General features: G+C 38.7%; 1 protein-coding gene across 9 annotated transcripts in view; it reads left to right on the plus strand.

The window, feature by feature from the left end:
- Positions 1-13,890, plus strand: part of EXTL3 (exostosin like glycosyltransferase 3) — a 279,381-nt gene that overhangs the window by 75,861 nt on the left and 189,630 nt on the right. For 5 of the 9 annotated variants that reach the window (XM_077152899.1, XM_077152900.1, XM_077152897.1 and 2 more), the window contains one exon: positions 9,407-9,611. The exons of the other annotated variants lie outside the window; for them this stretch is intronic. The gene's annotated coding sequence lies outside the window, so the exon portion shown is untranslated. The remainder of the gene's footprint in view (positions 1-9,406; positions 9,612-13,890) is intronic. 9 annotated transcript variants of the gene reach the window in all.

A 13,890-nucleotide genomic window follows, 5' to 3' on the forward strand; every position in this document is an offset into this window, starting at 1 on the left:
TGACCTCTGTCTCTAAACCAACTCAGCATGTGAACTCACTGCCTTCCCTCCTACATGGGACATGACTCCCAGAGGTGTAAATCCCCCTGGCAGTGTGGGACAGAAAACCTGTAATAAGCCGGGACCCGGCATCAAGAGATTGAGAAAGACTTCTTGACCAAAAGGGAGAAGAAAGAAATGAGACAAAGTTTCAATGGCTGAGAGATTTCAAACATAGTCGAGAGGTTATCCTGGAGGTTATTCTTATGCATTATATAGATATCCCTTTTTTAGTTTATGGCAAATTGGAGTGGCTAGAGGGAAGTACTTGAAACTGTTGTGCTGTGTTCCAGTAGTCTAGATTCTTGAAGACAATTGTATAAAGGTAAAACATTTACAGTTTTTATCTGTGTAATTGTGAGAACCTTGTGTCTGATGATCCTTAAATCCGGGTGTGTTAGTTAGATTCAGTTGTCAACTTGGCCAGGTGAGCATACCTAATCTTGTTGCTGCGGATGCAAGCCAACGGTACGTGAACCTCATCTGTTGCCAATTACATCTGCAGTCAGCTACGAGGCGTGCCTGCTGCAATGAGTGAATTTTGACTTAATTGGCTGGTGCTTAAATGAGAGAGCGCAATGTAGCACAGCCTAGCGGCTGGGCATTCCTCATCTCAGCACTAGCAGCTCAGCCCAGGCCTTTGGAGATGCAGAAAGGAGTCACCCCGGGGAAAGTAGTTGGAACCCAGGGGCCTGGAGAGAAGACCAGCAGAGAACATCCTGTGCCTTCCATGTAAGAAAGAACCTCAGTGGAAAGTTAGCTGCCTTTCCTCTGAAGAACTAACAAAATAAATCCCCTTTTATTAAAAGCCAATCTGTCTCTGGTGTGTTGCATTCTGGCAGCTAGCAAACTAGAACACCGGGGTATGGACAGATGAGTAAAAAAAATGTAGATAAAAATAAATAAATAATGGGGGGGACCAAAGGGTAAAATAAATTGGGTAGATGGACACACTAGTGTCAATGAGAGGGAGGGGTAAGGTGTATGGATGTATGAGTTTTTTCTTTTTTCTTTTTATTTCTTTTTCTGGAGTGATGCAGATGTTCTAAAAAATGATCATGGTGATGAATACACAACTGGGTGATGTATTGTGAGTCATTGATTGTTGCACTATGTATAGAAAGTACATGTGTAAAGATTTCTCAAGAAATTTTTTTTAAAAAGTGTGTTGTTTAGTGTCTGTATATTTGTAAATTTTCTTGCCCGCTGCCTGTTATTGATTTCCAGCTTCACTTCATTATGATCCGAGAAAGTGTTTTCTATGATTTCAAACTTTTTAAATTTATTGAGACTTGCTTTGTGACCCAGCATATAGTCTATCCTTGAGAATAATCCATGAGCACTTGAGAAAATGTGTATCCTGCTGTTGTGGGGTATAATGTTCTGCAAATGTCTGTTAAGTGTAGTTCATTTATTTTATTATTCAAATTCTCTGTTTCTTTATTGACCCTCTGTCTAGATGTTCTGTCCATTGATGAGAGTGGGGAATTGAAGTGTCCAGCTATTATGGTACAGGTGTCTATTCCTCTTTTCAGTGCTGTCCGTGTTTGCTTTCATGTATTCTGGAGCACTCTGGCTCGGTGCATAAATATTTACGATTGTTATGTCTTTTGTTGAATTGTTCCTTTTGTTAATACAAAGTGCCCTTCTTTGCCTCTTTTAATTGTTTTACATTTGAAGTCTAATTTGTCAGATATCAGTATAGCTACTCCTGCTCTTTTCTGATTGTTGTTTGTATGAAATATCTTTTCCCAACATTTCACTTTTGACCTATTTTTGTTCCTAAGTCTAAAATGAGTCTCCTGTAGACAGCATATAGATGGGTCCTGTTTTTTCTTTAATCCATTCTGCCAGTCTTTGTTTCTTTATTTGGAAGTTTAATCCATTAATATTTAATGCCATTACTGTTAAGTTATTTTCTTCTACCATTTTGTCTTTTGGATTTTATATGTCATGTCTATTTTTTTCTCCCTTTTTTGCCTTTACTGATAGTCTTTATTTCTACACTCTTCTCCAGTCCTCTCTCCACTGCCTTTTCCTATCTGTCTGTAGTGCTCCCTTTTGTATTTCTTACAGAGGTGGTTCTTAATCACAAATTCTTTTGTGATTGTTTCTCTGAAAATATTTTAATCTCTCCCTCATTTTTGAAGGACAATTTTGCTGGATGTAGAATTCTTAGTTGGCAGTTTTTCTCTTTTAGAATCTTAAATATCATACTACTGCCTTCTCATCTTCATGGTTTCTACTGAGAAATCCACACATAGTCTTATTGGGCTTCCCTTATATGAGAAGGATTGCTTTTCTGTTGCTTCTTTCAAAATTCCTTCTTTCTCTTTGACATCTGACAATCTGATTAGTAAGTATTTGGAGTGTGTCTGTTTGGATCTGTTTGGGGTACACTACACTTCTTGGTTCTATAATTTTATGTCTTTCATAAGAGATGGGAAATTTTTGGTGGTTATTACCAGCATTATTTTTTCTCCTCCTTTCCCCTTCTCTTCTTCTGGGACACCCACAGCATGTATATTTGTGTGCTTCAGGTTATTCAGTTCTGTGAGACCCTGCTCATATTTTTCCATTCTTTTCCCTATACTTTCTTTTTTTTTTTTTTTTTTTTTTTTTTTTTTTTTTTTTTTTTTTTTAAGGAAAGACAGAGAGAAGGAAGGAAGGATAGAAGGAAGGAAGGAAGGAAGAAAGGGAAACATTTTTTAAACATTTTCTTGTTTTATTGTATTCTGTTTCTCCGTTTTTGTTACATGGGCTGGGGCCGGGAATCGAACCGAGGTCCTCCGGCATAGCAGGCAAGCACTTTGCCCGCTGAGCCACCGCGGCCCGCCCCTATACTTTCTTTTGCATTTTGGATTTCAGTTCTTCAGTCCTCTCATTCACTAATCCTTTCATCTTACTGTTCAAGTCCATTGTTGTGGGTTTCCACTTATTTTTAATCTCTTTTGTTGTCCCTTTCATTCCCATAAGTTCTGTGATTTGTTTTTTCAAACTTTTGACTTCTTCCTTATGTTTGCCCAATGTCTTCTTTAAATCCTCCTTCAACTTGTTGATTTGATTTTTGATGATATTTTCCATGTCTGTTTGAACATCCTGAATTAGTTGTTTCAACTCCCATATCTCATTTGAATTGTTGGTTTGTTTCTTTGGACCATAGCTTTGATTTTCCTAGTATGACTCAGTACTTTTTGCTGGCATCTAGGCATTTGATTTCCTTAATTAGTTTTATTCTGGAGGTTGTTTTCACTAGGATTTTCTTGCTGGGTAGCTTTGTTCTCTAACTGTTCTTTGACATTCCGTTCAACTTATTTTAGACCTCTAGCATAGGTTCTGTTTAACTGATCAGAATTTTTTGGTTCTTGTATTTCTGTTCCTTGCCCTGCCTATATGGGTCCTTTTTTTTTTTTTTTTTGAGAAGGGTCTTCTCAGATATTATAGATCCCAGTCAGATTTTTCCCAGACCAGACAGGGCTGTGTCTGAGGAGGAAAGAGTTGGAAGCATCAGTTTTCCCTGAGGGTGAGGCCCAGCAGGTTTTCAGACTTTCCTATGAAGCCTCTGGACACTGTGCTTTTTTTTTTATCCTGTGTAGCCTGTGGTGCTTGTCTGCTGGTGACTTCCCACCAGGTTAAGGTGATTTGGTGCCTTTAATTTCAATAGCCTCTCCCTGCCAGGGGTGTGGTTGAGAACCAGGCTGAGGTAGTAGGTGGGCTTTGATGGGTTCTGTTTTCCAGCCCCTGGAACCTGAATTCCCTGAAGGAGGGCCTCCACTTGCTTTGGGTCCCACCCTACTCTCCTTGAGGAAGGTACACCCTTTAGGGTCTTGTCCCCACCCACCTGATTATTTTTTTTGTTTCTCAGACATGCCTTAATTCCACCCTTGCCTGGGGCAGTGCTGGAGCCATAGAGTGCTCTAGGTCTATCTAATGAGCTGTTAATAAGTTTAAAAAAGAAAAAAAAAAAAAAACTTTTTCAAAGCCAGACCCTTGCTTCTAGGTTTACCAATCAAGATCTTGAGTTGGTTTGTGGCTGTATGTGTTCCCAGGCTCTATGTGCCCCCTTTTCAACACCTGGCAACACTGACATTAATTTGTTCTCCCTCATGCAAAAACATTCTTATATTTGTACATTTAATTACCATCATTATCTACTCTAGGCAGTCCTAAATTATACCGCCTCAGTCTTTATTCCTGTCTTTCCTTCTGGTGTCATACATGCCCCCAGCCCTTCTCCTTCAAACATACATACAATCAACTTCATTCAGTGTACTTATATTATTGTGCTATCATCAGATAGTATTGTGCTATCCATTTCTGAATTTTTACAATCAGTTCTGTTGTACATTCTTTATTCCTTCAGCACCAAATGCCCAATCTCTCCCGTTTTTCTATCTCCTGATAACCTATGTTTTTAACTTTAACTCTCATAGTCCACTCATTAATGTTAGTTCATATTAGTGAAACTATATAGTATTTGTCCTTTTGCTTCTGGCTAATTTCACTACATAATGTCCTCAGGGTTCATTCACATTGTTACATGCTTCATGACTAAATTCTGTCATGAACATAGGATGAAGCTGCATAATACTTCATCCTATGTGTATACCACAGCTTGTTTAGCCACTTGTCTATTGATGGGCATTTGGACTGTTTCCATCTCTTGGCAATCATAAATAATGCAGTAAATATTGGTGTGCAAATGTCTGTTTGTGTCCTTGCCTTCAGTTCCTCTGAATATATACCTAGTAATGGGATTGCTGGAGTGTATGGCAGTTTTTTACTTAGCTTTCTGAGGAACCACCAGACTGCTTTCTAGAGCAGTTGTACTATTTTACATTCCCACCGACAGTGGATGGGTGCCTCTTTCTCAGCATCCTCTCTAGCACTTGTTGTTTTCTGTTTATTTTTTTTTAATAATGGCCATTTTAGTGGGTGTGAGATGATAGTTCATTGTTGTTTTGATTTGCATTTCCCTAATAGCCAGCATACATGGTTCTTATACCCTTCTATCTCCCAACTTTTTTTGTACTTGCTATCAATTAAATCTTTGCCCATTGTATATCCAAAATCATGTTTATTATTATTTTATGCATTTGCATTTTAGCACCTGTAGGAACAAAAAATTGGAGTTATGTATTAAAAACTCCATTTAACAATATTTTTATGTAATATAATATAAACAACTTTTATATTACCCAAATGGTTACGTTTATTGGAGGTTTTATTTCTTTATGCCACTTTGAACCATGGCCTTGTATCCTTTCCTTTCAGTTTGAAGAACTCCCTTTTAGCATTGCTTGTAGGACAGGTCTCATGCTGATGAATTAGTTCAGCTTTTGTTTATTGTCAAGGTCTTACTCTCTCCCTTATTTTTAAAAGAAAGTCTCTGTCGATATACAATTCCTGGTTAGCAATTGCTTTCTTTCCAAAGTTTAAGTATTTCAACCCTCCACCTCCTTACCTCCATCATTTCTGATGAGAATTTGGCACTTGATATACATTGGGATTCCTCTGTACATAACACATTGCTATTCTCTTACAGCTTTCAGAACTCTTTGCTTATCTTTTCCATTTGATGCTTTGGTTAATATGCAACAGGGTGTATATATATTTTTTAATTTATCTTGTTTGATGTTCTCTCAGCTTCTTGGGTGTGTGTATTCATGTCTTTTGCTAAGTTTTGGAAGCTTTCTTTCGTTATTTCTTTGACTATTCCTTCTATCCCTTTCTCTTTTCTCCTTCTGGAACTTCAATATGCATATAATGGCATGCTTGATGGTGTTCCAGAGGTGTCTTAGGTTATTTTTGGTTTTTATAATTCTTTTTTTTTTCTGCCAGGGACCAGCCTGTCTTATCTTCTAGTTCATTAATTCTTTCTTCTGTCAGCACCAATCTGCTCTTGAAACCCTCCTGGGAATTTCTGATTTTCATTATTATGGTCTTTAACTCCAGGAGTTCTGTTAGGTTATTTTAAAAGTTTCTATCTCTTTATTGAGATTCTCACGTTGTTCATTGTTAACCTGATATCCTTCATTTCTGTCTGCATTTTCCTTCATCTCTTTGAGCATTTTGAAGGTCATTTTTTAAAGAAGTCTTTGTCTATGTGTCCGAAGTCTGGTTGTCTTTGTTGATGTTTTCTGGATTTTTGTTCTCTTCCTTTGTATCTCGGCCATCATTTCCTGTTTCTTTATTTGCCCTGTAACGTTTTGATGCACACTATACATTTTAAAAAATTTAAACATTAACTTTGGTATTTATTTCCAGAGATGTATCTTTCTTGAGTTTGTATCTAGCTAGTGATACAGAGATTTTATTGAGTGCCAGCCCTCCTATCAAGAAGGTCTGTCCAAGGCAAATACAATATGGAAGTTCCTTTCTTCCTTTTCTGGGCTGGTGTCCTGTTCTGGGCTTATGCGTCCTAGTGGCCTTAGGAGTTCACCTGTTTTCAGGAGTTTGAATGGCCCTCTACTTTTCAGGAGACAGAGCTTCTTCCTCTCCTGAGTGTTACACTCCTGGGTTTAAAGCAGGTAAGCCTTTGCTCTAAACTGTCTGCTTTAATTGTTTCTTACACAATTTAAGAAACAATTTAATTGTTTAATTGTTCTTTTGTTTTAAGCTGCTTTTTCCTAAAGAGCAAATTCTGGCGGGGGAGCGGGTGAAGGGTAGAGTGAGGAGTGGAGATAAGAAGGCCCTGGAGAGGAGTTTACAAGTCAGTCTTTCACAGCTGGAAAAAGACCAGGCACCAACAAATGGAGGTCTGGCCAGCTTCAAACTGCCCTGAAGAGGAGAGAAAGGGCACTGAGACCTTCTTTTCTCATTCCCGAAAACTGGGCCTTCTTGACCTGCCCAGAAAATGTAGCTCTTCAACTGTCCATCAGCTCTGAGAATGACTATCTTTAAGTCTCCTTGTTTGGGGCAGGTCAGAACAATGGCCTCCCTCAGAGTCAGCTGCAGCAATCTAATCAGAAGTCCACCTTGGATTTTGGAGAAGTAGATTTTTATGTCCTTTTCTGGCACCAGGAAGCTACGCCAATGGTTGGAGCCCTTCGTGGCTTGTTGCAAGAGGAGGGGCACCAATGAGAGCAGTTTACTTGTATTTACTGTAATTTACCATCCTCTTCCTCTTGCTCTTCCCTGGATGTTGTATAGTGTTCTCCTGGAGTCTGGGGTTTTGAAATAATAATTCAGACAGTTTCTGCCGGATTAATAGTTGTGCTGGAGCAACTGATTTTGGGATCTTCCTACTCCATCATCTTCCCACAGTCCCCCAATAATGTCTGTTAAACCCTTTCTCTCCATTATTAATCCCTGCCTAGGATCACTTGTTACATTTAATTGTCATTGTCTTTTTTTTAGCTGCTCTTTCTCTCTTTTTTCTTGATTGTGAAAACATATATATGACATAAACTTTCCCATCTCCCCATTCCCAAGCATATAATTTATACAGTCCCACTGATTAATTCAGAGGGATTAATCACATTCAGTGTTGTGGTACTTGCATCATTGTCCATTACTAGAGAACTTTTCCCACCCAATAGAAAATCTACACGCATTATGCATTAACTTTCAATCCCTTTGATAACCTGTTCTTTACTTTCTGTATGCATTTGCATATTCTCCAATTTTTTTTTTTATGGTTACCTTGGGGCTTAAATTTAACATCCTAAATCTGTAACAATATCACTTACTTTGATTCCATCTTAACTTCAATAGCATACACATACACAGATTATGTTTTTATACCTTACATCCCCCACCTTTATAGAGTTCTTGTCACAAGTTACATATATATGCATTATGAGTCCAAAGTTATTTATCATTACAATTTAAGCGTTTGCCTTTTAGATCCTGTAAGAAGGAAAAAGGGAGTTACAAGCTAAAAGTACAATAGTACCAGCATTTATATTTATCCATATTGTTACCTTTACCAGAGATCTTTATTTCATGTGGCTTTGATTTATTGCCTAGAACTTTTAGCATCTCTTGTTGTGCTAGTCCAGTGATGACAAACTCCTTCAATTTTTCTTTATCTGGGAATGTCTCCATCTCTCCCTCATTTTTGAAAGACATTTGCTGGATATGAAATTCTAGGTTGGCAATTTTTTCCTTTCAGCACTTTAACTATGCCATCCCCCTGTCTTCTTGCCTACATGGTTTACAATGAGAAATCAGCACTTAATCGAACTGAGGCTTCCTTATAACAAATTGCCTTTTTCTTGCAACTTTCAGAATTCTCTCTTTATCTTTGGCATTAGACAGTTGGATTATAGTATGTCACAGTGTGTATCTAGGTGAGTTTATCGTGTTTGGTGTTTATTGAGCATGTGGATGTATTTATTTATTCATGTCTTTCATTAAATTTGAGAAGGGTTCAATCTTTATTTCTTTGAATATTCTCTCTGTCCCTTTCTCTATTTCTTCTCCTCCTGGAACTCCCACAATGCATATATTGTTATGCTTGATGAAATCCCACAGATTTCTCACTCTTTTCACCTTTTTCCATTTTTTTTCCTGCTCCTCAGTTTAAATGATTTCTATGGTTTTACCTTCACCTTCACTGATTCTTTCTTCTGCCCACTGCAGTCTGCTATTGAACCTCTCTAGGGAATTTTTAATTTATGTTACTGTTTTCTTCATCTCTCTCGGGTTCCTTTTCATAATTTCTATCTCTTCATTTTTATTTATTTGTTTATTTATGTATTTATTTATTTATCTTAGTATTCATATGTCATTTTCCTGACTTCCTTAAGTGCTTTGTCGATGTCTTCCTTTAGCTCTTTGAGCATATTTAGGACCATTTTATAAAGAGTCTTTGGTAGGTCTCAGGTCCAGTCCTCTTCAATTATGGTTTCTAATGCTTTACTCTTATCCTTCACATGGGCCATTGCTTCCTGTTTCTTTGTATGTTTTTAGTCTTTTGTTGAAACCTGTGTATTTTGGTATATGATGTGTTTATTGTTGGAATTTAGACTCCAAGGCATCTGTTCCTTAAGCTTGTATTCAACTAGTGTTATGAAGAGATTTCTTTAAATTTCAGGAGCTAACAAAAGGGGAAGAAAGAAAACACGCCTTTCTCAATCTTTGCAGCTTGCCCTGTGGAGTGTGCTTTTTCAGAGCTTAGTCATACAATGTGTTTAGAGAATAGCTTGAGAAAAAAGCTTAGGCTACTCCCTGCTCCTTTCTGTGTATGCATCTTGTCCTAGACATACATGCCTGGTCCTATAAATTCCCCTGTTTACTTGGATCTGGATGCTCCATCTTCCCTTGGAAACAGTGTTTCCTCATGGTCCTGGCACTGCAGTATATGTCCCACAACCAACAAACCTTTGCCCCAGACAGCTGTGATTTGACTTTTCTTTTATAGCATTCTTTAGGAGAACTCTGCGAGCTGCCTCTACACCTATGGCATGTGTTCTGGTATTGCAAGCCTGTGATGAGTATCCTCTACAGTCATTAAAGCTGCCAGCTGACAGATTGGCCAAGATATACATGTCCCTAGTATGTATACAGTGGTTACTCTGCTCCCTCTGTAGTTGGGCCAAGACCTGAAGTGAGAGCATGCCAAACAGGTGAGTGGTGGAGAGGGGCCAGCAATGGCACTATGAGATCCTACTCTTTTTTTTATTTTTATAATAATGCACCTTTTAAAAAAGTTATATTAAAATTAGGCAATGGTGTGACAATAAAAATGCTGCTTATGGAATACAGTTAAACTTTACTTACAGGATGTTAAATCCTTAAAACAACTGGAAATGTAAATTGTTTTTCAGACCTGATATTTGCTGCTTTGAAAGGTGGTTTTACACAAATAGTAAATTAAAAAAAACAACTTTAGGACACAGTGAATTGCTTTTGTTTGGGTATGCATCCACATTTTAGCATTTAGTGGTCCTAAACAGAAAATTGGGGAAATGAAGCAATTTGTTAGGAAGTCAAACCTGTCAGTTTCAGGGATCTGCCATGCTGGGTTCTTTCTTAATCCCTGCTGAGAGTCATGTGAGGCAGCACTACCAAAATCAAAATATACACTGAATTTAAGATACTTTTTTGTTGCAGTTGCCAGATTCCAAACTAGATCCAAATGGATTGCAAGGATGACCAAATGAGAGCCTTGCCTGTTTAAAACTTCTTCAATTTTTAAAAGCAAAAACAATTACAAGAAAACAATTCATTTAGAGGGACTTTGTGTGCTTACAAGTGTCTTCATGTGGCCTTTCTCCAAATTTAACCACCAAGGACTATGAGAGCTGGCAGGTCTGAGTAACCCTTGTGACTGTTCTTTTCACCATATCAAAACCTGAGCTAAAAAATTCATCAGCTGACAATGACAGCAGAGGGTGGCAGGGCTGAGAACCCAATTTTCATTTCCCAGGCTGGTGAAGAAGAAAGAAATGTGGTTCCAAAACTAAATGAGAGAGGTCAGAAACTCTTGCCAATGTTACCTGGTGGCTTCTGGCCAAAGAAAGGAAGTGTCATGAAAAGCTTTGGGTGGCAATAATGCAGGAAGGAACTCTAGGAGGAAGAAGGAAAAAGCAGCACTTCTCGATAAAGATGGGGGTGGAGAAAATAAGGGGAAAACCCTGAAAGGATTCCTCACCAAAGTCCTGCTCCAGATGGGAGCAGAGGGGTTACAATCTGTTCTTCAGCCAGAGTGGCAGTGGAGAGTGGGGAAAGGATGATGGGTTGGAAGGGGGTAGTCATTTAAGATTGCGGATAAAGCACTCACGTACATGCCACAGTAATCCCACAGGCTGTTATTCTAATAAACCACCCTAATCTCGAGAGCTGTTGCAAGGAGAGGAGGCAGGAGGGAAGCAGGAGGAGGGTAAGGGGGAGAAGGCAGAGACCCCAGGCCATGTAATGAACAGCAAGCTGATTGTGTGATGTGTCTTTTCACAGTTCAGTTAGATGTGCCCCACTGGTTATGACGGGAACCAATTTAAATATACTTTCTTGCACCTACAAGTTAAACTGCATGGGCAGTGGTTACAGTTGACAGTATGATTTGTAGTAGCACAACTTATATATTCCAAATGGACAAATAAGTTAGTATAATGTAGAGTATCTTAAAATAAAATGCTTTTGAACAGAATTCCCTTTCCATTACTTTGAGGTATACAAGACATATCTAAAATATTTGCTACTATGGTAAATGAAGGCTGCTTAAGTTGAATTGGGGTGGGGGGAGGGCCTGTGATTTTTCTTTTTGGTTAATTTCTATAACACTGTCCTTCAGGCGGCTAAGGAGTTTCATATTTTTAGACATTATTATATGCTGAAGCTCTTACACGACAACTTTGATGCTCTATGAATTCTGCCATTTTACTAGTACAGATATGGCTTTTATGTCCACCACTCCATTAGAACTATTGACTCCATTCATATTAATTTTTAATTACAAATTTTACAAAGGAGGTGCTTTTGAGTATTTAGGACCTCATTCTATTTTAAGGCTATATATTTGGTTTTCATAAATTGTTTTTGGATTACCAGTTATCATCCATGTTCATCTTGTAAGTGTCATGTCTTCATCATCTTCTAGAACCCAGCTTACTGTGCCATTTCCTACTCCTTTGTGGCCTTCTTCGAATTCTTCCAAAAGTCAGAAATTGTGAGGGATTTTTACTACTGAGGCTGCCATCTTGTGTCACTTTTACTTCCCTACCATTTTTTTTTTCTAAGCAGACAGAAAATTTATTAGATACATGTGTAAGAGAAAATGCAGACACTCGCAAAGATCGAGTTTAGGGACGCTAGAGGCAATAGACAATGTGGGGCTATTTGCTTTTATAGATTAACTCTACTCATTCCCCCTCCCCCTACCATATTCAGGGCTATTTTTTTTGACTCGCCCCCTTCTCTTCATTGTAGTACCTGGTAGTTGACAGTGCATTTGGATGGATCAGTTGGTTTCACCCTACTCCATAGATGACTGACTCAGGTGAGGGTCATTTGATTCCGTCTTTCTGTAGATGATTCATTCAGGTGGGGGTTGTTCAGTTCCAAATGGGTCGGCCATTCCTAGGTGTTTCTTATAAGTGGGTAATTCCTTGGTGGGTGTCTGTGCTGGCCTGACCTTCATTAACCATCCTTTTTAATGTGCTCCTTCATGTTTGTTTTTTTCTCTCTCCCCTCTCTCCCTGTTCTAGCCTGCCTCAAATTCCCCCTCAGAGAGTTCTTGCCCCTTAATCTTAAGTGGTGCTGAGGTTGAAGGTCTGTCTTCTGTAGGTACTTCTGACTTGTTAGGGGGTGTAGGTCCTACCTGATGGGGCGTTATCTCTTTTAAGTTGAGAGGGGAGGAGTCTGAAGGGACAATCGGAATGGCTGAAAATCTCTGCATCAGCATTACTTTGGAGGGAAAGTCTTCTAGTCTGGAAGAAATAAATTTGGTGAGAAGTTACAAAATATAAGGGCTGCTCAATAGCAAGGGAAGGACAGAAGTGAGTGTCCCTAGGAGAGGTGTTAGCTAAGAGAGACTCGGGAAGAGGGGAGGGAATGACTATCCTTCAGGTCTAAGAGTGAATTCTAGTTATCCTCTACAATTTAAAAATTTTTTTGTGTGTGAAAAATAATGCATAAAAAAGCAATAAATTTAAAAGCACACTGCAACAGTTAGTTGTAGGACAGATTTCAGAGTTTACTGTGTGTGCTGGTTTGAATCTGTGTTATACTGCAGAAAAAGCCAAGTTCTTTAATCCTTATTCAATATTGCTGGGTGGGAGCTTTTTGATTGTTCCCATGGAGATGTGACCCACCCAATTTTGTGTGGTAACTTTTGATTAGATGGTTTTGACATAGATGTATCTCACCTATTCAAGGTGGGATTTGCTTACTGGAGCCCTTTAAGAGGGAACCATTTTGGAAAAAGCTTTAGAGCCACAAGAGCCCATGCAGCCAGAGACCTTTGGAGATGAAGAAGGAAAACATTCCCCGGGAAGCTTCATGAAACAAGATGCTGGAGAGAAAGCTAACTGATGGCATCATGTTTGCCATGTGCCTCTCCACTTGAAAGAGAAACCCTGAACGTCATGGCCTTCTTGACCAAAGTATCTTTCCTTGGATTCCTTAGATTGGACATTTCTGTAGCTTTGCTTTAATTTGGACATTTTCATGGCCTTAGAATATGTAAACTTGCAACATAATAAATTCCTCCCTGCTTTTTTTTTGGGTGGGGAGGGGAAGGGTGCATGGTCTGGGAATCATACCCAGATCTCCTGCAGGGACGGCAAACATTCTACCACTGAACCACCCATGCACCCAATAATTTCCCATTTTTAAAAGCCATTCTGTTTCTGGTATATCACATTCCGTAGCTTGCAAACTAGAACAGTGTGAGTTATAGTTTCACAATTTTAGGTTTTTCCTTTTACCTGCTCCAAGACACTGGAGACTAAGATCAATGTAATGATTCAGCAGTTGTACTAAAATGTTAAATTCTGCCCTCTGTTATAACTCCATCTTCTTCTTTGATCTTTCTTCCAATCTTTTGGGGTATTTGGGCTATACCCATTCTAACTTTTTCATGTTGGAAAGAACTGTCGATAATATGGGATGTGGGATGGAACTAGTTGTTGTTCTGCTGGCCTCTCTGGGTTTCAGGACTTATGTGGCCTAGGAATCCATCTGGAGGTTGTAGGTTTCTTGAAAGTTATCATAGTGCATGGAACTTTTATAAAATCTCAGATAAAGCCCTAGGTGTTCTTTAGGGTTGGTATGAATGGTTTTGGTTGGGGTTTGGCAAATCTTGGCAATTAACAATATCTAGTTGAAGCTTATATAAGAGTAGCCTCTTGACTCTATTTGAACTCTCTCAGCCACTGATAACTTATTTGTTACACTACTTTCCCC

The sequence above is a fragment of the Tamandua tetradactyla genome, chromosome 3 (assembly GCF_023851605.1).
Source record: "Tamandua tetradactyla isolate mTamTet1 chromosome 3, mTamTet1.pri, whole genome shotgun sequence".
Taxonomy (NCBI): domain Eukaryota; kingdom Metazoa; phylum Chordata; class Mammalia; order Pilosa; family Myrmecophagidae; genus Tamandua; species Tamandua tetradactyla.